Source organism: Macaca thibetana, chromosome 5 (genome assembly GCF_024542745.1).
Source record: "Macaca thibetana thibetana isolate TM-01 chromosome 5, ASM2454274v1, whole genome shotgun sequence".
NCBI lineage: Eukaryota > Metazoa > Chordata > Mammalia > Primates > Cercopithecidae > Macaca > Macaca thibetana.
Window position 1 is genome coordinate 67,967,447 of NC_065582.1, and position 20,871 is coordinate 67,988,317.

A 20,871-nucleotide genomic window follows, 5' to 3' on the forward strand; every position below is an offset into this window, starting at 1 on the left:
AGCGGTTTCTTTTGTGATATCAAGGAAAGGGAAGTGACTCACAAAACATGATAAAGTTTGGGGAAATCTTTTATTAATATGGAAGATGGGGAATTTAGATTCTGACATAATATGATTTTTAAAAACAGATAATAGCATGAAATGTCTTCATCTTAGTGTTGTGGGGCAAATTTGAAGCATCTGTAGTATACAGTTTAGCTGATAATTAGCTGAAGTTGAACATAAAAGGAAGATATCTAAAATTAATTTTTGATGATAGACATTGCTCTGTAAATTTGGAGCTTTAAGGTGTATATTCACAGATTATTTTCTCTTTAGGAACTGGATTGCTAAATTTGTGTAGGTTGTTATTGAGGCACAGGCAGCCTAAAACATGCCATAGTGATTCGAAGAGTTTGCTGTAGTGATTTGCTGAGTGGTTCACTTAAGAGGCAGCTCTACAACATTCCCCATCCCCTGTTGCTTTCCATCATCCACTGCGTCAAAGGCCTTGCCACATTCCAGGGAACCTCATGGGACTTGGAAATGGGGTGCAGGAACAAAATCATTGAGAAGGAATCTCAATTCTGCCCTTCTACGGCCCCACCTCACTTTCCTCCACTTAAAACATGTAAATACATGGCCTTTATATTTAAAATATTAAACAATTTATTATGACATGAGCTAAATAGGAATGACTAATTTTCAATTTCTATGTTTATAAGAGATATAATTTAGAGATGAGAAGATATAGGCCCCATTATACATGTAAAAAAAAAAGAGCCTGTAGGCACTCAATGATTGGTTGTTGAATGAATGCATCATAGTCCCTAAGTATTTCATATAGCCTCTGTATATAAAACACTTACAGCAAGCAGCATGAGACAGTGTGATGAGCATGGCCTTTGCCATCAGAGGAACTCAGATTTAAATTCTGACTCTTCCATCTTGGGCAAATCACTTGTCTTTAATTGGGCAAATCACTTATTTTCAAGATGGTGCTAATAAGAACTACTGCGTAAAATTGCTATGATGATTAAATAGGGAAACATAAGTAACACATCTAACAAAGCACCTAGAATATAGTAATTAGTCAATAAATATTTTGTAATACTTAAGATAAACAATTCAAGCTGCTGTTAATATCTAAAACCAGAATTCTCAGACACTTAACTTTATAAAAAATCTATTCCTCACTCATTTCAGTGTATTTCTGGATGGGAGGAATTTTAAGTGATTATTTAGGGAATTTCTTGTAATCATGTAGGAACTAAGTCTCCTTTCTTTTTATGACTCTGTCCTCTATGTCCTTAGAATTTTCTCCATTTAGCATATGGAAGGAGAAAGCACCGTGATGTGTGGGAAGTTTTGTTGGCATGCACCACTTCTCCCCATATTCCGTTAGCTAGAACTCTGTTACAGACACAGCTGTAAGGGAGACTAGTTAATGTAATTTCATCGTGTGCTTAGAAGAGAACATGTGTTTGGTGAGCATCTAGTTAGTATTGGCCACAGTTTTATTGTCCTTCCTCTTCTATTTTTCTCTTTAAAAATCCAGGGATATTTTAATTTATTATTGTTGAATGGTTTTTCTTTTTGAGGGTCTAATTCATCTAGAATTTCTTATACATAAAAAGTCCTTTTTTGGTACCTGACCAAGTAGTGATCAAGGTTTGTATCAAAACCCTTGAAGGAGATGAGAGAGAGGGACAGGGTAGGGAGGAGAGAGAGGGAACGACATGCAAGCATATTTAGTGCTTGTGAGGATGAGGTGAAATAGGCACTCTCATTTCTTCGTAATGAAAGAATAAATGAGTCCAATCCTTCTGCAGGGAAATTTGATTTAAAATATTTATACTGCTTGACACGGTAATTAAAGTTTTTGGAAATGACCTAAGGAAATGCTTTGAAATACAGATATAAATCTATGTAAAAAATGTTGACTATAACATTATTCATAGTAACAAATAATTGAAAACAATCTAAATGAAAACCCTAGGGAAATGGTTAAATAAATTATAGTATGTACACATAATGAAATGTTATACAGCTGTTAGATATAATCCTTAGGAATAGAATTTAACAACACAAAAATGCTTATGCTAAAATGTTACAGGATGAAAATAGAATATACAGTTTTAAAGACAGTATAATTCTACCATGGACAGAAAATATTCAAGAAAAATACTGCATATAACCCATGTCTATATCTAGAGTAGAATGGATAGATTAAATTATTACATATCATTCAATGGAATATTCAGCAATGGAAAAAATAAACTCCAGCTCCACCAAATAATGTGAATACATCTTGCATACACATTGTTGAGTGAAAAAAGAATCAAGATTTATTTAATAAAATTATAATGAAAAGCAAACAAGTAACTAGTAAATCTTTAACAAGTCTAAGAATCCCCATGGGATTTTTGAAAACCTTTAAGGAGAAACATATAAATAAAACATGGAGTTTTCTGCTAGTCAAGCAGGTGTGGGGTCAGAGCATCAGTGTTTGGAGTATTAATGTAAAGGTGACCTCGTTTGTTCGTGCAGCCTAGTAAAACTTGGAACACACAGTTCCACAATCTACTGGTTTATAGTCTTTGGTAACAAGTAGCAGAAACAAACTCAGGTACTTTGTATACAAAATAAATTGACTGTGAGTATATTGGATATATCACTTGGTTTTATTTAACCCCAAAGTAAACAAAAACACAATTACATTACATCTGGCTTAAACAATATGGACCTTCATTATCTCAAGTAACAAGAAGTCCAGAGGTCCCAGAGTTGGCCAATTCAGTAGCTCAATCAGAGACTCAGTTACCTTTTGTCTAGCTGTTCTCTCTAACCACAGCATGTTGGCAAGTCTCTTCTTGTGGCTTTAAGACGGCTCTAGGTGTTCCAGGAATCATGTGCAGATATGATGATATCCAGATAAGGGGGGAAGAGGGTGATAAAAAGTTTGGTTGATAAAAAGTTGACTTTATCCCAAGCTCTGTAGTGTGCCTGTGCATAAACCAATCAGTGGTAAGGAGAATGAGACTCTCCATACCTGGCTTCGACTTCACTGCCTTGGGTCTGGGAAGGGGCCCAGTGACTCCTAGACAAACTACCAAGCAGGCCTTCTGTTATCAAGGAAGAGGTAGGGAAGAAAATTACTGTTGGATGAACAACCAACACTGATTCATCTCAAAGAAATAGGAGAAATAACAACTAAATCTTGAGTATGATGGAAAACAGCAGAGTATATTTTGGGAACTTAGCAGCAGGAATACATGAATTTTTCATCCCTTATGTGTTGCCTTTACTATGACTCCATTCCAACAATTCCCTGTCTCTTTGTCTTTCAGTTCAAAATTTCAAATATTGAGAATGACAGTATTTGAGTGGTCCAGCTTGTGTTAGCTGGCCATTCCTGCGTCAAGAAGCTATAGCTGTGCGGTAAAGTTACTAAGAACAGTCATGGCTGTTGAATACCCACCTCCATAGGTAGCCATCCAAGAGGTGTTTAGTATATTCATATTCCTGATTATCTGGTGAAGAGGAAGGTAAGAAGGGTATCCATTTCATGTTTTAATAATCATCCTATTTTTGTTTAGTGTCTTCATTATCCCTGTATTCTGGTAATTTCATCTTTGACACTGTATTTGACACAAAGAAAGTGTCCTTGACACAAAGAAAGAAACTTGTTTAAGGTAGGTAAACTAGTTTAACTATCTTAAAAGAAACTAATAGTAACCATGAGTTCTGACCAATACACATCTTGGGTTTCATCCTGTCAATGCATAAGAAAATAAAGTATGAATAGTTTTGATACCAACCATATGGATGAAAGTCCTAATAAGAAGCACCACCATGCCTGGATAATTTTGGTATTTTTAGTAGATATGGGGTCTCACCACGTTGCCCAGGCTGGTCTCAAACTCCTGGACTTAAGTGATCTGCTGGCTTCGGCCTCCCAAAGTGCTGGAATTACAGGCATGAGCCTCTGCGCCCTGCCTAAGAAAGCAGTTTTATCTTTCCACTGCTAACTCTATTAAGGAAATAGCACCATACACTTTAGCCAATGTAAATTTAATTGGGGTTGGGGGAGAGAATAGAAGAGAGAAGAAGAGACAGAGATAGAGAGAAAGAGAGAAATATTGCGGGGAGAAAATTTGGATAGTTCGTGTAACATTGCACTTAAGATTTCTTTACCTGTAGTGAGAGAGGGTGGAGACATCCATTCCTTCTTGCTTCTCATAGCCTGAGCACCCCACCACACAGTGTCGGATTCTTATGTTTAAGGATAATACACTTTTCATGAAACATGGTGTCATGTGAATAAATAGCAATTTGTTGCAAAGCTCAGAAAAACTGGCATCTTGAAAGAGAGAACTTTATCAAATCTTGACATCAAGAACTCTAATAAATACTAAGCTGAATAAAAAAGCATTAGGTAAGAGGTTAGAAAGGCTTTTGGTTGTAAAATGTAACCAAAAAGATAAATCAATTACAAAGGTTTTTGCTTTCAGATTTTCCGCAGAAGAGAGGTACAAAGGAATTGAAAGCCAACTAAGGTGGGCATAAACGTTGAAAAATCTGCTTCAACTTCAAATGTGCAAACTGCTGGAGAAGCTGTAACATTATATTTTGCATGCTTATTCTTTAAAATGTACTTGACATTGCTGTATAGATTATACATTTATCCATAACTTTGTATAATTCAGAGTTACCCATCTAGAGCAAATATATCCTTTATCTTATGCAATCATGATTTAAGAGATTTTCAGTGTGACTCCTATGATTTTCCACAGTTGTTGATTCTGCAAAGCCCTCAGATAAATTGCAACTTACCGTGTGTATGTGTAAAGGTAGTTCTCCCCATGACTTCATTATGTAAGAATCAGCTCCTTTCTAACTTTAAAGACAGCAAGAACTTTTGAGCATATAATTTTCAGTTGGTTATAGAAATAATTTTTAAAAATTGTGAAAGTAATAGGATCATATTTTGGAAAATTGAGGATATAGAGAAAGAAAAAGAAAAAAAACCACTCTAATAATGTTTTACCATTTTCAAAATAGTTCTTCCTGTTCTTTGTTGGAGCCTCCAAAGGGACTCCATGTACAGAAACACTCCTCCCCACTTGGTTCTGATAAAGTTAATAAATTAAAACAAAAAATAAGGCAGAAGAGGTCTAAAAGTTATCTTTACTGTTGAGATAAGGGCTCTTGGTCTGCCATATGGGTTTGTTAATATTGAATATTGATTGCACATTGAATATTGCTAATATTGAATGTGCCAGCAATACTAGTGCATGCAGTAAGCCTCTCTTTGAAGGGTCAGACTCCTGGAATATCAGAGGGACATGAGTTCCCTGAAGCCAGGACAATCCTAAGTATGAATTGAGTCAAACACCCTCAGTTATTCTTTCCAAATTTAGCAATCAGTTAACCCAACTGACTATACCTCTCTACGGCCAGTGTGAATAAAGGGAAGAGGGGAGGTTAGGAGGAGAGCTTAGAAAAAAGTTCTTTCCATAGAAAATGGAAATGGGAAAAGGTGTTTTATTTTTATGAGTTTTTAAAAAACAAACAGAAGAACATATTTCTACACTCATATAAAGAGAACAAAGCAAGAGTTTCAATGGAGACACGATTGTTGTCATATCAAGATACGTGTTTAAAAAAAGAGTTCACATAGCAGGTTTGGGACTGATAGTCTTAGAAATGCCTGCTTGAAAGATTCGCCTTTGGATGGCATCTGGAAACTCGGGTTTTGAGAGGGTTTTCATCATGACCAGAACTGACAAGAGAAGCTCACTATGCCTACATTGTTCAAACAATATGAATTATGTGGAACTCCTGCTTTCCTTCTGGGATTTCAGAATTTTGATACATGTTAAGCAGAGAGTGCCAACACAACTAGCCCTCCATAAAAATCTTGAGAAGTGACTCTCTAATGACCTTCCTTTGACTTATTACTGGGATAATAAGTGTGTCCCATAGGAATCCACTGGAAGAGGGTTCTTGGAAGCTTGTGTGTGGCCTCGTCTGGACTTTGCTCTGTAGGACCTTTCCTCTGCTGATTTTGCTTTGGGCCCCTTTGCTGTAACAACTCCTCGCTGTGACTTTGTACCAGGACCTTTGAGGCCTCCTAGAGTATCACTGAACTGGGAGGTATTCTTGGAGCCCTCCAAAACAACATGGATAGTGTGGTTTCTATTGTTCCTTCAGTTCCCAGTGTTAAATCAAGTTTAGCCTAAAGCTGCCTCCTTACATATGTTAAGTTCGGCCTAAAGGTTTCTCTGTACATTGTGAACTATAAGGTAAATGGAACTGTAAACAGACCAGGCTCACCTGGTCAGTATTGTACCATAGTTGGACCTGCATCAGCTGTAGCTCCTGCCTCATTCTCCTTCAGTCTCCCCAATTCCTGGACCAGACATGTATTTCACTTTATGATGAAAAACACTGGTCTTCCCTGCAGGACACACCCATCAGCAAAGTTGGAGACCTGGAAGTGGTGAGAAATAAGGGAAGGTTCTAATCCATCTTTCGTGGGTTTCAGCTCAGCCTCAGAGGTATTGGAAGAGGCAATCCACTATTGGCTGTGAGCATGCCTTTGTGTTCTTGTTGAATGTGCCAAGAATTTAAGGCTCCTTTTGTTTGGTCATTTCTCGAGGTTATGTTTATAGCAAGAATGCTGAAGATGACGTATCTCCCACTGTGACAAAGAACAAGCTACTTACTGCTTATTACAGAAGTAATGGATTCTCCAAACTCAGTGTTTCTCAGCTGTGATACAGATAACGCTGCATGTGCAGTATCCATCTGAGATTTTCTGTAAAGCCCGTGTGGGACTTGGGGAGCAAGGGGGACTACGACAAGCATGATGTTCATGCCATTTGCTGTATTGTGAGTAACAAAGTACTTTATTTGTGATCCAGGTGTCTTGTGTCTTCTGCCAACATTCGTAAAACAGTAGAAGGTGAATCTGTCAGCTTGCAAGTAGGGGAATATCCTAGCCTGACAGCAGCTTCCTGTTTGTCCATGCTCTTTCCTCTTTGTGTCTATCTTTCTTTCCCAACTGCCCACCCTGTGAACTTAAGGCACTAGATACAGAGGCAACAGAGTCACATAGATTGTTTAACTAGATCCTACAACTGGTTAGGGAAAAATTCCCGTAGTAAATGCATTTTATGTAAATTTCCTAGTGGATTTGCTTCTCTGACCAAACCGTGACTATTATTGTTCCCCTCACAACCAACCTAATCCGTCTTCTGAGATTCCATATTGTTGCAAGTTCTGTATAAACATCACCTTTAATGGCGGAAGAATATTTCATATTGAGTAGATTAGACATACTTTATTTACTTAAACTTTTGACACAAAAATATTTGTTCAGTCTAATTAATCCAAGAGGAAAAGAGATTTGTGAAATAGAATTAAACTTTGAAAATAATCCTCCCTTTATGCAGTACTGATTTAATCCTCCCTTTACACAGTACTGATTAATTACTGATAATCCTCCCTTTATGCATTATAAAGTGTTTCAATACTTTATAATGTACTTTTCTGGTATTTCAAAATTTCACTTACTTAGGTCTGAAGTACTAGCAAAGCAAGCTTGGGAGAGAGAAAGAATATTGAGTTAAAATATCCAAGGCCTTAGAATCAACATTTTTTTGAAAGAATAAAGGACCCTAAAATGAAGGGGCAATGAAGCCAAGTTCAGTTAAGTCCTTTTATAACATCCATTACCATTTTCATGTGTTTACTTGCTATAAGGGCTTATTTTAAAGTATAGTCAACACAGAAACAACCCAAGTTCTAGATGTGAGGCAAAGTGAAAATGGGCATGGTGACAAATAATATCTGCATTTTTTCCACTTACAGAGCCCAAGGGATTCTGTTCATTAAATGTGATTTTTTTTTTTGAGACGGAGTTTCACTCTTGTTGTCCAGGCTAGAGTGTAATGGTGTGATCTCAGCTCACTGCAACCTCCACCTCCCGGGTTCAAGCAATTCTCCTGCCTCAGCCTCCCAAGTAGGTGAGATTATGGATATTTGCCACTACGCCTGGCTAATTTTTGTATTTTTAGTACAGATGGTTTCACCATGTTGGCCAGGCTGGTCTCGAACTCCTGACCTCAGGTGATCTGGCCACCTCGGCCTCCCAAAGTGTTGGGTTTACCGGCATGAGCCATTGCACCTGGCCATTAAATGTGATCTTTAAAGTGGGAAAAAATTATTATTGAAGTTTCTTGGCAATGAAAACCGCTATTATTTTGCTCTGCGCGATTCTGCTTTTGTGGAGAGGAAACAAAAGACCTTTTGTAAAATAATTCTTCTGGTACAGTGTCCCAACTATAAAATAATTTAATTATTTTTCTCAAAATGCTGAACTATAATAACATTTGTTATTATTTTAAGCAGACCTCATATCTGAGAAGAAATTCTTGCTAAATTGGGGGTGAAGAATGTGACTCAATAATTATTTCTGCTAGAAAAGGAACAGAACTGAAAAAATTAGACTGCAGAATGATTTAAAGAAGAGGTTACAACTATCTTATTTACTGTATTATCACTGTATCTCTAGGGACCAACAGTGCCTGGCACAAAGGAGGGGCTTAATAATTATTTAATGAATGAATAAAAGAGAAACTCAGGGAAAGCAGGACCATAATTTATCCACAGAATCTGTTTCAACATATATTATCCGATTAAGATCCTGAATTTGGAGTTTAATTTCAGCAACGACTCCTCAGTCTTTTAATATATAATTTTCTAATATTAATGTTTATTACTTTGATTTATCTCATTTTTGGCCAGTGTATATTCAATGAGTATTTTTAACACAGATATTTGTGAAATGTGTTCCGAGTTCATGCATATTTGTGTCTTTGTAGTGTTTTTCTTCATGGAAAACAACTTGGTTGGTTATAAAATTTGTTTTTGTTCAAAAGCTGTAGTTTTTTTTTTAAAATTTAACATTATAAGACAAAAAAGTGAAGCTAATCTGTAATTTTCCCTTCTCACTCTACCCCATTAGCCTGAAAATTTATGCTTGTTTTCTTCATTAGTTTAATGTTAAATAATTACCCAAGTGTGTCTAATTATGGATTTATTTTCCCAGAAATGAACTGTTTAATCTGTGACCCCAAAGTCTCTTTAAAATTTAGATACTTCTTTAATTACAAGTTCGAATTTTGTCAATTGTTTTGGTCTCTTCCTGAGAGAAAAATAGAATTCTTAGTTTGATTCTCTCTTCTCTGTCCTTACTGATTTTTATTTCTTTATCATTATTCTCTGTGCTTTAAAATAAGTCTCAGTTTTGTCCTCTCCCTCACGTTCTCAGGGTTTTCTAATGTTAATTCAGATCTTTTCTTTTTTCAACATGAATTGCAAGTGTTATCGAGTATTTGTTTTTTCCGTAATCCTCTTAATTTGCTTCTTTCCTTTCTTGACATTTTATTTCAGGATGTTATTTCCTTAAACCCATTGTACCTCTTTCATGGAGTACATGAAGCCTGACCTCTTAGAAAGGATGCCAAGAAGATTCATCAGGTTTCTTTTTCTTATACGGTTACTATTTTCAGAAGACTTCCAAGTCTTATTCCTGCTAACATAGGAGGTGCCCTCAAGGAGAAATTAAGAAAGCAAATGGCAGTGCTATAAAAATTATTTCTTGCTGGCACTAATCCTGCTAGCACTAAAACATGTTGGATGTTGTTTTGTGGGGGCACCATATTATTAGTCTGTCTAGATGACATATACATTTAATTATAGCCTAATTCTAAAGATATTTATGGTAGGAAGGAAGGACAGGGCATCTGTGGTGTTTATGTAATTATTTCTATCTATACATTGTTTAGGTCAAGTTCCAGAACTTGGGAAGAGGTTTATCTTTTGGAAAAGCTTATGTGGTCTCCCTGGGTAGGGCAGACCACAGTCATATATCAGGGATAGACAGCCGAGCCCTCTCTGATAGCCAGAAAATTGGTGGGGGTGGGGGAAAACTGGCGGGGGTTGGGAAACTCTGGATGTGTTTGAGACAAAGACAGATTGATGTGGAATTAGGAACTGAGCAAGCAGCAGGAGGCTGGATGTCTCATTATTTAACTAAGGACGATCAAAGGCTACGAGGTCAAACACTATGAATGCAGTGATTTTTGTTAAAGTTGGATCCAGGTGACTGTCAATCCCCTGTAACTTCTAAGTGTCTTGAGATCTTTATTATTTCTTTTTTTCTTTCTACCATGGTCCTTTTTTTTTTTTTTTTTTAAATTTGTGCTACTTATGGGATACATGAGAAATTTTTCATATGAATATAATTCACAGTGTTCAAGTCAGGGTATTTAAAGTTTCCATTACCCTAGCACAATACATTTTTTAAGTATGGTCATCCTACTCTGCTATCAAATATTGAATTTATTCCTTATATTTTACTGTTTGTTTGTGCCCTTTAACTCACTTCTCTTCATCATCTTCCCTCGCACCCATGATCATTATTTCTTTTGACAAATATACTGTGCCCCTTCTTTATGCAATGCACTTGGCAAGCACAAATTGTTTAAGACATGGTCCCTGCAGTCAAGTGGCTGACAATGTAGATGCATTTTCAGTAAAGCCTTTCGCTCTGAGCCGTCAGTGGTATGTGGTTGAGTACCCCTGCACTAACAGGGCAGTCTGCAGAGCTTGTTGTCCTGGGTTACTCTGTTCCAGCATTCCCCGACTCTCATGGAATAATGACAAATGATGATATCAATAACTTTTCATTGTCTTCCCGTTTAAAACCACATTTTGAGGGTAGCATGTTTTGAAAAGTAGGAAAATAAAGGAAAGCAAAGCAAAATAAAAACATAAAACTCACTTAACATCATACTGATCAGAACTAACCACTGTTAAAAATTTATTGTATGACTTGTTTTTTGAAAAAACCATTTACAGTATTTCTCAGTGTAAATGGTTTTCATAAAATGTTATAGATTCAATCTGCCTCTTGTTTTTCTAAACATATGAGCCCTCAATTCTGAAGTCAATGCTATTATAAATAAGGATGAGACTAAAATTAAGGACACCAACTATTACTATCTGTGGTACATGCAATCATTTTATGGTTCACGAATTCAGGGAATAGTTAAAAATATTATTACAAGGTTGGCTGAGGTGGGCTAATGCCTATAATCCCAGCACTTTTTGTTTGAGGCCAGAAGTTTAAGACCAGCCTAAGCAACAAAGCAAGACCCTAGTCCGGTCCCCACCGACCAAAAATCAAACAAACAAACAAACAAACAAAAAACAAATAAAAAAGAAATTTCACTTGCGTGGGGGCACATGCCTATAGTGCAACCTATTTAAGAGACTGAGGGCAAGAGGATTGCTTGAGCCTAGGAGCTTGAGGCTGCAATGAACTATGACGTTGCCACTGCACTGCTACCTGGGCAACAGAATGAGACCCTGTCTTTAAAATAAACAAATACAATTATTACATAATTAATACATGTTCATAGTAGAAAAAGAAAATACAATATGAAAGAAGAGAAAAAAAAGTAATCAGTAATCCCATAGATAACAGCTATTAACATTTGGTATTATGTCCAAAGAGTATGACCTTTTTGAATTTTTATCTACATGCACGTGCGATTTTTATCAAAATGGAGTCCTGTTTTACAAAATATTTTATCACTTTTCCATTTCACTATTTTATTTCCTTCCATGTCAATAAATATATTTCAACTATACATCACGTTCAACAACTGTATGTTACTTCGTCATCTGGCTATATCATTATTTTACTATGTGGGATGTTTAAATAGTTTGCAACATCTAGTTAAGAATGCTGAAAAGAATATTCTCTACATTTGCCTCTCATCTTTACTTCCTTAATAATCCAATAGGGTTTTAAAGTGACGGGACATTCTTGTTGGACCCTGGCAGCTGGAAAGGAGAACCTACTGGAAGTAGCAAGATGAACCATCTGTCTTAGAGATATTAAGTTACTAGGGGGCTTCCTAAAAATGGCAAACAAGAGAGAGTAATCAGTGATTGGAACTGGTGCTAGAAGGTACTGGGCTTCATGGTAAGGCTGGCTTGGTACTGAATGCGAGTCCAGCTTGCCCCAAAATGCCAAGGTCTGGGTTGCACCTACGGATGGAAAGGGTAGAGCCTGCAAGTAGGAGACAAGTGGTTCCAGCAAGGGGGAAAGGAAGTCTTCAGGTCAGAGGCAGGGAGTTCAGTCTGAAAACATGATGCACCTACCATTAGGGAAGGCACCTGTGACAGCATATGTGCCCTTGGTCTTGTCATCTGGCATTGGATGTGCGCCCTGCCCTTTTAGCAGCACATGGCTCCTTTTTCATCCAGTGCTTCTCACTGACTGTCAGGGAAAGACATAATTTCACTTTTTCCCCCTAGCATAGCAGGGGAAGAGAATGAGAAGAGGGTGGTGGGCATGCTCAGAAAGTACCATACCGCCCTCTCCTTGAAGACACGGAGTATAATTCCCCTCTCTTTAGCTATGATCTGCACGTAGTTACTTCCTTTCAAATAATACAGTATGGAAAGGAGGAAGAAGCAACTTTACATTGAAGAAACCTGACAAACACTACCTCAGTCAGGTGATCAAGGTCAACAGCAATAGTGATAAGTCATGTTGATAGTATGTACCCTCGATAGGATATGAAGAAAATGGGCCGGGTGTGGTGGCTCAAGCCTGTAATCCCAGCACTTTGGGAGGCTGAGGTGGGTGGATCATTTCAGGTCAGGAGTTTGAGACCAGCCTGGCTAACGTGGTGAAAGCCCGCCTCTACTAAAAAAAAAAAGTAGCTGGGTGTGGTGGCGGGTGCCTGTAGTCCCAGCTCCTTGGGAGGCTGAGGCAGGAGAATCACTTGAACCCAGGAGGCCAAGGTTGCAGTGAGCCGAGATCCCACCACTGCACTCCAGCCTGGGCGACAGAGCAAGACTCTGTCTCAAACAAACAAACAAACAAACAAACAAAAAATTTGTACCACCAACCAACAAAGGGGCACAATGCTAGGTGGATTTTGCCTTTGGTATTTTTGAGGAGGCAACATATGTCATATTTGAATGTTTACGATACCTCCTACTGAGTAAACTGTAGGTTGTCAGTTTTGAATAGAAACAGTCAGAGAAGGCTCTGCAGCAGTGAAAAGCCTAAGGCTCTTCCACTTAGGCTTTAATCAATCAGCAGATTTGATAAACTTGAACATGCTGTGGAAAATAGGGATGCTCTATGGAGTCTTTGGCAAGCACCAAGAAAATAATTACAGAGCAGATATTTAGAGTTTTAAACAAATCCACACTTCCTTCTATAGATAGCTATTCTTCTTTTGAGAAATAGCTCCAGGTTTGCTACTGGGCCTCAGTAGAGACTGAATGTCCAGTCATTAGATATCAAACAATCGGGTGACCTAAGGTTCCTCTCATAATCTAGATGTTGTTACCAGTCATAATTTTAGCCACAAGCAATGCAATAGATTATTAAATGGAAATTGAATATAATAAATTGAAGTTGGGCTGGTCTGAAAGGCATAAGAAAGTTGCACGAACCCCAGACCCGTTCAAAACTAACTCCTGCTGTATTGTCTTTTTTCTTCTTCCATACCTGTGGCTTCCTGGAAAATTCTTTGGGAAGTTTTGACCAAGAAGAAACAAACTGTAGGCCTGGTTTATGGATGGTTGTGGAATTGAGTATCTGTCACATAAAAGCCTTGTTCAGGAGTGGCCTGAAGGACAGTGATAAAGGAAAATCCTCCAAATGGGCAGAACTTTGAGGTTGCATTTGGTTGTTCACTTTGTCTGGATAGAGAGCTGGCCAGAATTACAGATCCTCACTGTTTCTAATGGTTTTGGTTGGAGGGTCAGAGACTTGGAAAGAACAGGATGACTGATGATAAGGAGGTCTAGGGGAGAGGTTTGTGGTTAGATTCTTTCAGAATAGGTACACGGTATAAAGATACTTGAACCCCATCTGAATTCTAATCAAAGGGCACCAATTGCAGAGGAGGCTCTTAATAGTTGAACAAAATGATACATTCTGTGGGTGCACATCAGCCTCAAACTCAGCCACTCCAGTGTTGCAAACTGAACATATGTACAAAGTGACCACAGTGGCAGGGGTGAAGGCCATTTATGGGCTTGGCAATATGAATTTTACCTCTCAGAGGCTGCTGCTACTGTTGATAAGCTGCCCTGTCAAGAGCAGAGGTCAACACTGAGCCCTTGGCATGGCACCATTCCCAGAGGGAATTAGCCAGCCACCTAGTGCTCACCTTTTACCATCATGGGCAGGGGGATACTTGATTTCACTTGAAGACACATGTATTCTTGCTATGGATTTGACTTTGCAGTTCATAATGTCATGGTCATGATATTCTCTCCAGCATCTGTGTTACTATCAAAGTAATCTGCCTATTATTCTTCTGATTAAGTAACTAATGTCACAGAAAAACAAGTCTGACAATGGGCTCATGTCCATGAGATTGACCTTTACCTTATCACCCAGATCAGTTGTCCTAACACAGTGCTGAAATAGCTTATTGGAGATTCAGTTATGACTCAGTTGGGAGGTAACAAGCTGAAAAGATTGTGGTTCTGTCATATAGGAGGCAGTATTGTATTGCAACAAAACTTCATTTTTATTTTTATCCCCACAAACAGGCTATGACCCCTTCCCAGGTACACTGGTGTGATAAAACTGGTCCCTGCCCCAAGTTCCATGTCTTGCATCCCCGGACTGTAACCTAGTGACATTCAAACACACCTATATAACCCCACCACACCTTTTGCTTGTGTACTCCACCCTCCCCCCAGTAAAGTTTCTTGCTGAAGGGTTCTCCCCCTAAACCCTCTCTTGGCTCACCCCTGCTTGGTTGAATGTGCTCCTTGTGTGGTGTGGGGTGTCATACCTCCTGTCTCTAGGACCTATGAGTATAATAAATCATTTAATTTCATAGTTCTCTTTGAGTATAATTTCCCCAGCCATGTTGAAACGATCCTTAAAGACCCTGTAAGGGAGACTCACTCCTCCATTTACAACACAAGGGTGTACTTTGAATCATCAACCAATATATGAGGCTTCCTCTTCCATTGGCTGAGTGTATGGACCAATATGTGAGTGCAACAATCAAAGTGTATATGTGGGAACTGTTCCTCTCACTATTACATTAATAACCCACCCTAATCAGAGCTACTCAGGAGGCTGAGGCAGGAGAATGGCATGAACCCGGGAGGCGAGGCTTGCAGTGAGTCGAGATCGCACCACTGCACTCCAGCCTGGGCGACAGAGTGAGACTCCGTCTCAAACAAAACAAAACAAAACAAAACAACAAAAAAACCCACCCATAGAATTTTCTCTTCCCTTCCCTACAACTTTGAACTTTGCTGAATTGGAGGTATTGGTTCCCAAGAAGGATGCAACAATTGTTCTAATATTGAACTTAAGACTGTCACTTAGCCATTTTGGCTAATATGTCAAGAAGGAAGTTAACTACTATCTGGGGACATTGGTACTGATTTACAATAGGAAATTGGGTTCGTGCCAGACTATGGGGACAATAAGAAATATATTTGGAACTCAGAAAATTCTGTGGAGTTTTTAATACTTTCTTGTTCAAGAGTAAAAGAAAATAGAAAACTACAGTACCTAAAAAAATGGTACAACTGGAGATTTAGAATCTTCAGAAATGAGGGTTTAGTTCACTTGCCAGGTGGAGAATCCTGACTAGCTGAGGCCTGACTGTGGACAAGGGAAACATGAACAGAAGGTAGAAGAAAGGAGTTATAAATATCAACTATGGCCATGTGACCTTACAGAAACGAGGAGTGCAGCAGCTATGTATTCATTTTCTTTCGTGTGTGCGTGTATACATACACATATACATCTTTAAAATTTTCCTTTTTAAAATAATCTTATGCAAGTTTTGTAAACTTTGCGACATAGTCTAGATAGAAGAACAATTACATGTGGCTGTGACTGAATTTTAGGTATAATTAATATAACTCAGAGAGTTATATTATTAGTTGTCCCAATGACAACTGGGACTTTGTATCCCCATATTTTGGGGAGAAGATGAGAATGCCTTCATTTGTCTAAGGAACAGTTTCATTATGTTAGGTGCAAATATGGAGTTCTTTTTGTTGTTATATGAAATCTCAAATATAGGTAGAAAGATGTGTATGGATATGTGTATGGATACTGAGTCGACAAAGAGGTAGATTGTATCAATTATTAAGCTATTGTGTCTCAGGTCCAAATCCACTTTTTATACTCTGCTTTGTGATATTAGGGCCTGATTCTGCAAATAGGATAGGATTCCTTTGCAATCTGGTTCTCTGTTAGACTCTGACAAATGGAGACATGAGAGCATTGCAAGGCTAGAGAAAAAAGAAGGAAGGAAATCCTTCCTGTTTGCTGACAGAATGGGTTCCAGTCGCATCACAGCGGTCTCATTTCTTCAGTGTGGCAGTAGTACTTTGTTTTTATAGACGCAATCAATTTTGGAGATTTTCCAATATTTGCAGAGCCAGCCTCATTGTGCCCCTCAGAGACACCAGCAGCCACTAGCGGGAATTCACTTTTTTGTGAAGTCTGAATTCCTGCCCCATGGACTTCCTCCTCCATGCTCAGAGATACCTCCTCCAGCTAAGAAATACACTCTTTTCAGAGGTCTGAGAGTCAGCTCCCTGGGGCCCCTTGTCCGAAGCCTAAGAAGCTTTAATAGTTCCAACCTCATCCTTGTGTTATCTTAACTCTAGGGATTGTAGCTGCTTCCTGTAGTTGCTAGTTTAATGATACTTTACTGTTCTTTAACTTTTTGTTGTTGTTGAAAATTCTTTCACCTAATTTAGTTCTTTATATTAAACTCTCCCTGTTAAAATACCTTATGTGATTTTTATTCTCCTAACAGGTCTCTATCCCATATATATAAAACTGTAGTCACTGATTTTTAACACTGAGTGGATTTAAAAAAAATTCAGAAGTCTTAATTGACCCATCCTTGAGGATTCATATTATTATTCATGAACCATTTGTTTTTGTTTGTATATGCATCTTCCCATTGTCAGTCCCTCGGAGGTATGTTCTATCATTATCACCTGGTTTCTAAGGAAAAAATTTTAATTGATATAGTTGATCTGAGGTCTTTCTTTTCAACCTTTCAGATTTTCCACATGGGATCATTACAAATGAATTGAATTAGAGTTGGGCATATGCTGATTTAGGTCAAGCAAGAATCTAATGCATTGCTGAACTTTATTTTTGATTTTTTAGAACAAATAGAATAAAACAATAGGTAAGTTGCTTTTGAGAAGTCAGGCTAATGGAACACTATTATTTGAAACTCAAGAACAAGGTTTTGTTATATGTATTTGCTCACCTTGACACTTGATGATGAATATACAAACCAGGTCTATATGATGGAAGGCAGGGAGACTATGACTTAGGCTTACTTTCAATTCACCTTCTTCCATAGACTGTGTTAATAAGACTATTCCAGTCCTTAAATCTCTGATGGGCTGAAGATGCAGACATTCCCATCCTGAGTTTATGGGGAGGACCTTTCAGAGACTTCATCTGTAAGGGCATAGGACAGGCAGTAACTGATACTCTGCAAAGTGTTAGCTAATCAGCAAAGTCAGCCTCCCCAAATCCCTGTTTGAAGAGTTGCTTAACTGTATAGTAGTTCTATGTTTAACTTTTTGAGAAATGGTAACATTTTTTTCCACAGTGGCTGCACCACTCTACCAGCAATGAACAAACATTCCAATTTCTCCACATCCTCACCAACTTTGTTTTCTAGCTTTTTGATAAGAGCCATAACTAACGGGTGTGAATGTGTCTTATTGTGGTTTTAATTTACATTTCCCTAATGACTAGTGATATTGAACATCTTTGCATATGCTTATTGCCCATTTGTATATCTTCTTTGGAGAAATATTTTTCAAGCTCTTTGCACATTTTTTGTACTAGGTAGTTTGCTTTTTTGTTGCTGAGTTGTAAGAATTCTTTATATATTCTTGCTCTTAACCCCTTACTGGAGATACAATTTGCAATTATTTTTTTCCCATTTTGTGGGTTGTATTTTTATTCTCTTGATGCACAGAAATTTTAAAATTAGTTAAAATTCAATTTATCTAGTTTTTCTTTTGCTGCTTGCACTTTTGATATGTACAGGTAGATTTTAAAGCTGGATTGGCTTACTCTTTTTTAATCAATTAACTATTTAAAAAATTTTTAAATATGTAACTTTTATTTTAAGTTCAGGGATACATGTGCAGGTTTGTCATAGAGGTAAATTTGTTTCATGGGAGTTCATTGTACAAATTATTTTGTCACCAAGGTATTAAACCTAGTACCCATTAATTGTTTTTCCTGATCCTCTCTCTCCGCTCACCCTCCACTCTCTGATAGGCCCTAGTGTATTTTTCCCCTCTATATGTCCATGTGTTCTCATCATTTAGCTCCCAGTTGTAAGTGAAAACATGTGGTATTTAGTTTTCTGTTCCTGTGCTAGTTTGCTAAGGATAATGGCCTTCAGCTCCATCCGTGTTCCTGCAAAAGAAATAATTTTATTCTTTTGTGGCTGCATAGTATTCCATGGTGTATATATACCACATTTTCTTTATTTAATCTACCACTGATGGACATTTAGGTTGATTGTATGTCTTTGCTATTGTGAATAGTGCTGTAATGAACACGTGGTTTTATGATAGAACGATTTATGTTCTTTGGTATATATACCTACCTAGTAATGGGATTGCTGGATTGAATGGTATTTCTATTTTTAGATCTTTGAGGAATCACCAAACTGTCTTCCACAATGGTTGAACTAACACTCCCACCAACAGTGTATAAGTTCTCCACAACCTCACCAACATCTGTTATTTTTTTACCTTTTAATAATAGCCACTCTGACTGGTGTGAGATGGTATCTCATTGTGGTTTTGATATGCATTTCTCTAATAATCACTGATGTTGGGTTTTCTTTTCATATGGTTGTTGGCTACATGTATGCCTTCTTTTGAAAAGTATCTGTTCATATTCTCTACCCACTTTTTAATGAGGTTGTTTGTTTTCTTCTCATAAATTTGTTTAAGTTTCTTTTAGATGCTGGATATTAGACCATTGTCTGATGCATAGTTTGCAAAAATTTTCTCCTGTTTTGTGGGTTGCCCATTCACTCTGTTGATAGTTTCTTTTGCTGTGAAGAAGCTCTGTAATTTAATTAGATCCCATTTGTCAATTTTTTCTTTTGTTATAATTGCTTTTGGTGTCCTTGTCATGAAATCTTTGCCCCGTTCCTATGACCAAGATGGAATTGCCTAGATTGTCCTCCAGGGTTTTTCTAGTTTTGAGTTTCACATTTAAGTCTTTAATTTTTGTATGTGGTATAAAGAATGGATTTATTTTCAATCTTCTGCATATGGCCAGCCAGTTATCCCAGCATCATTTATTGAATATGGAGTCATTTCCCCATTGCTTGTTTTTGTCAGTTTTGCCAAAGATCATATAGTTGTAGGTATGCGACCTTATTTCTGGATTCTCTCTTCTGCTCTGTTGGCCTATGTGTCTGTTTTTGTACCAGTGCCATGCTATTTTGGTTACTGTATCCCTGTAGTATAGTTTGAAGTTAAGTAACAAGATGCCTCCAGCTTTACTCTTTTTGCTTAGGATTGCCTTGGCTATTCAGGCTCTTTTTTGGTTCCATATGAATTTTAAAATAGCTTTTTCTAGTTCTGTGAAGAATGTAACTGGTATTTTTTTTTTCCAGGCTTAATTCACTTTATTTTTCTTGTATAAAAACCCTATGTTGTAGCCACCGCTGGAGCCTGGGTCCGTGGCACAGAGACTCTGGTGTGGGTCTTGACAAGGTGGTCAGTGAATTCTTGATAGGGAGACTTGGTAAACACAGTCTCCTTCCAGAGGTCAGGGGTCAGGTAGCTGTAGGTCTTAGAGATGGCATCAAAGGTGGCCTTGGTGAAGTTGCCCAGGGTGGCAGTGCAGCCCCGGACTGAGGTGTAGCAGTCATCAATACCAGCCATCATGAGCAGCTCCTTGGGCACAGGCGCTGAGACGATGCCAGTGCCCCGGGTGCAGGGATGAGGCGCACCAGCACAGAGCCCAGTGGCCTGTCACCTTGCACAGGACGGTGTGGGGCTTGCCGATCTTGTTCCCCCAGTAGACCCTGCGCACCGGGACAATGGAGAGTTTGGCCAGGATGATGACCCCACAAATGGCGGTGGCCACCTCCTTGGAGCACATAACACTCAGGCCGACGTGGCCATTGTAGTCCCCGATAGCAACAAACGCCTTGAACCTAGTGCGCTGGCCAGCACTGGTCTGCTTCTGCACCGGCATAATCTTCAAAACCTCGTCTTTGAGAGAGGCCCCCAAGAAAAAGTCAACGATCTCAGATTCCTTAATGGGCAGGGAGAAGAGGTAGATCTCCTCCAGGGACTTGATCTTTATGTCCTTGACCAAGCTGCCCAGCCTGGTGACGGGCATCCACTCCTTATCCTCGGCCTTGCCTCCGCGAGCTCCGCGGCCTCGGCCCCGGCCCAGTCCACGGCCGCCATCCTGGCCCCGGATGCCACTGCCGAAACCTCCGCGGAAGCCACCGCGGTTCCCCATCCCAGGGCCACTGGGGCCTCTGGACTGCCCCTGCCCCCCCCCCCCCCGGCTGCACTGGCGTCATCCGCCATTTGGTGTTTTCTCGGAGAGGAAGAGCGTAACTAGTAGTTTAATAGGAATAGTATTGAATCTATAAATTGCTTGGGCACTATGGTCACTTTAATGATATTGATTCTTCTATCCATCAATATGGAACATTTTTGCATTTGTTCATGTCATCTCTGATTTCTTTGAGTAGTGTTTTGTAGTTCTCTTTG

General features: G+C 38.6%; 1 protein-coding gene and 1 pseudogene across 1 annotated transcript in view; both read right to left on the reverse strand.

Moving 5' to 3' along the window:
* The window catches only part of LOC126955751 (signal peptidase complex subunit 2-like), a 705,796-nt gene that overhangs the window by 453,109 nt on the left and 231,816 nt on the right, over nucleotides 1–20,871 (reverse strand). The gene's annotated exons all lie outside the window — the stretch shown is intronic.
* On the reverse strand, nucleotides 19,789–20,685 carry LOC126955750 (40S ribosomal protein S2-like; annotated as a pseudogene).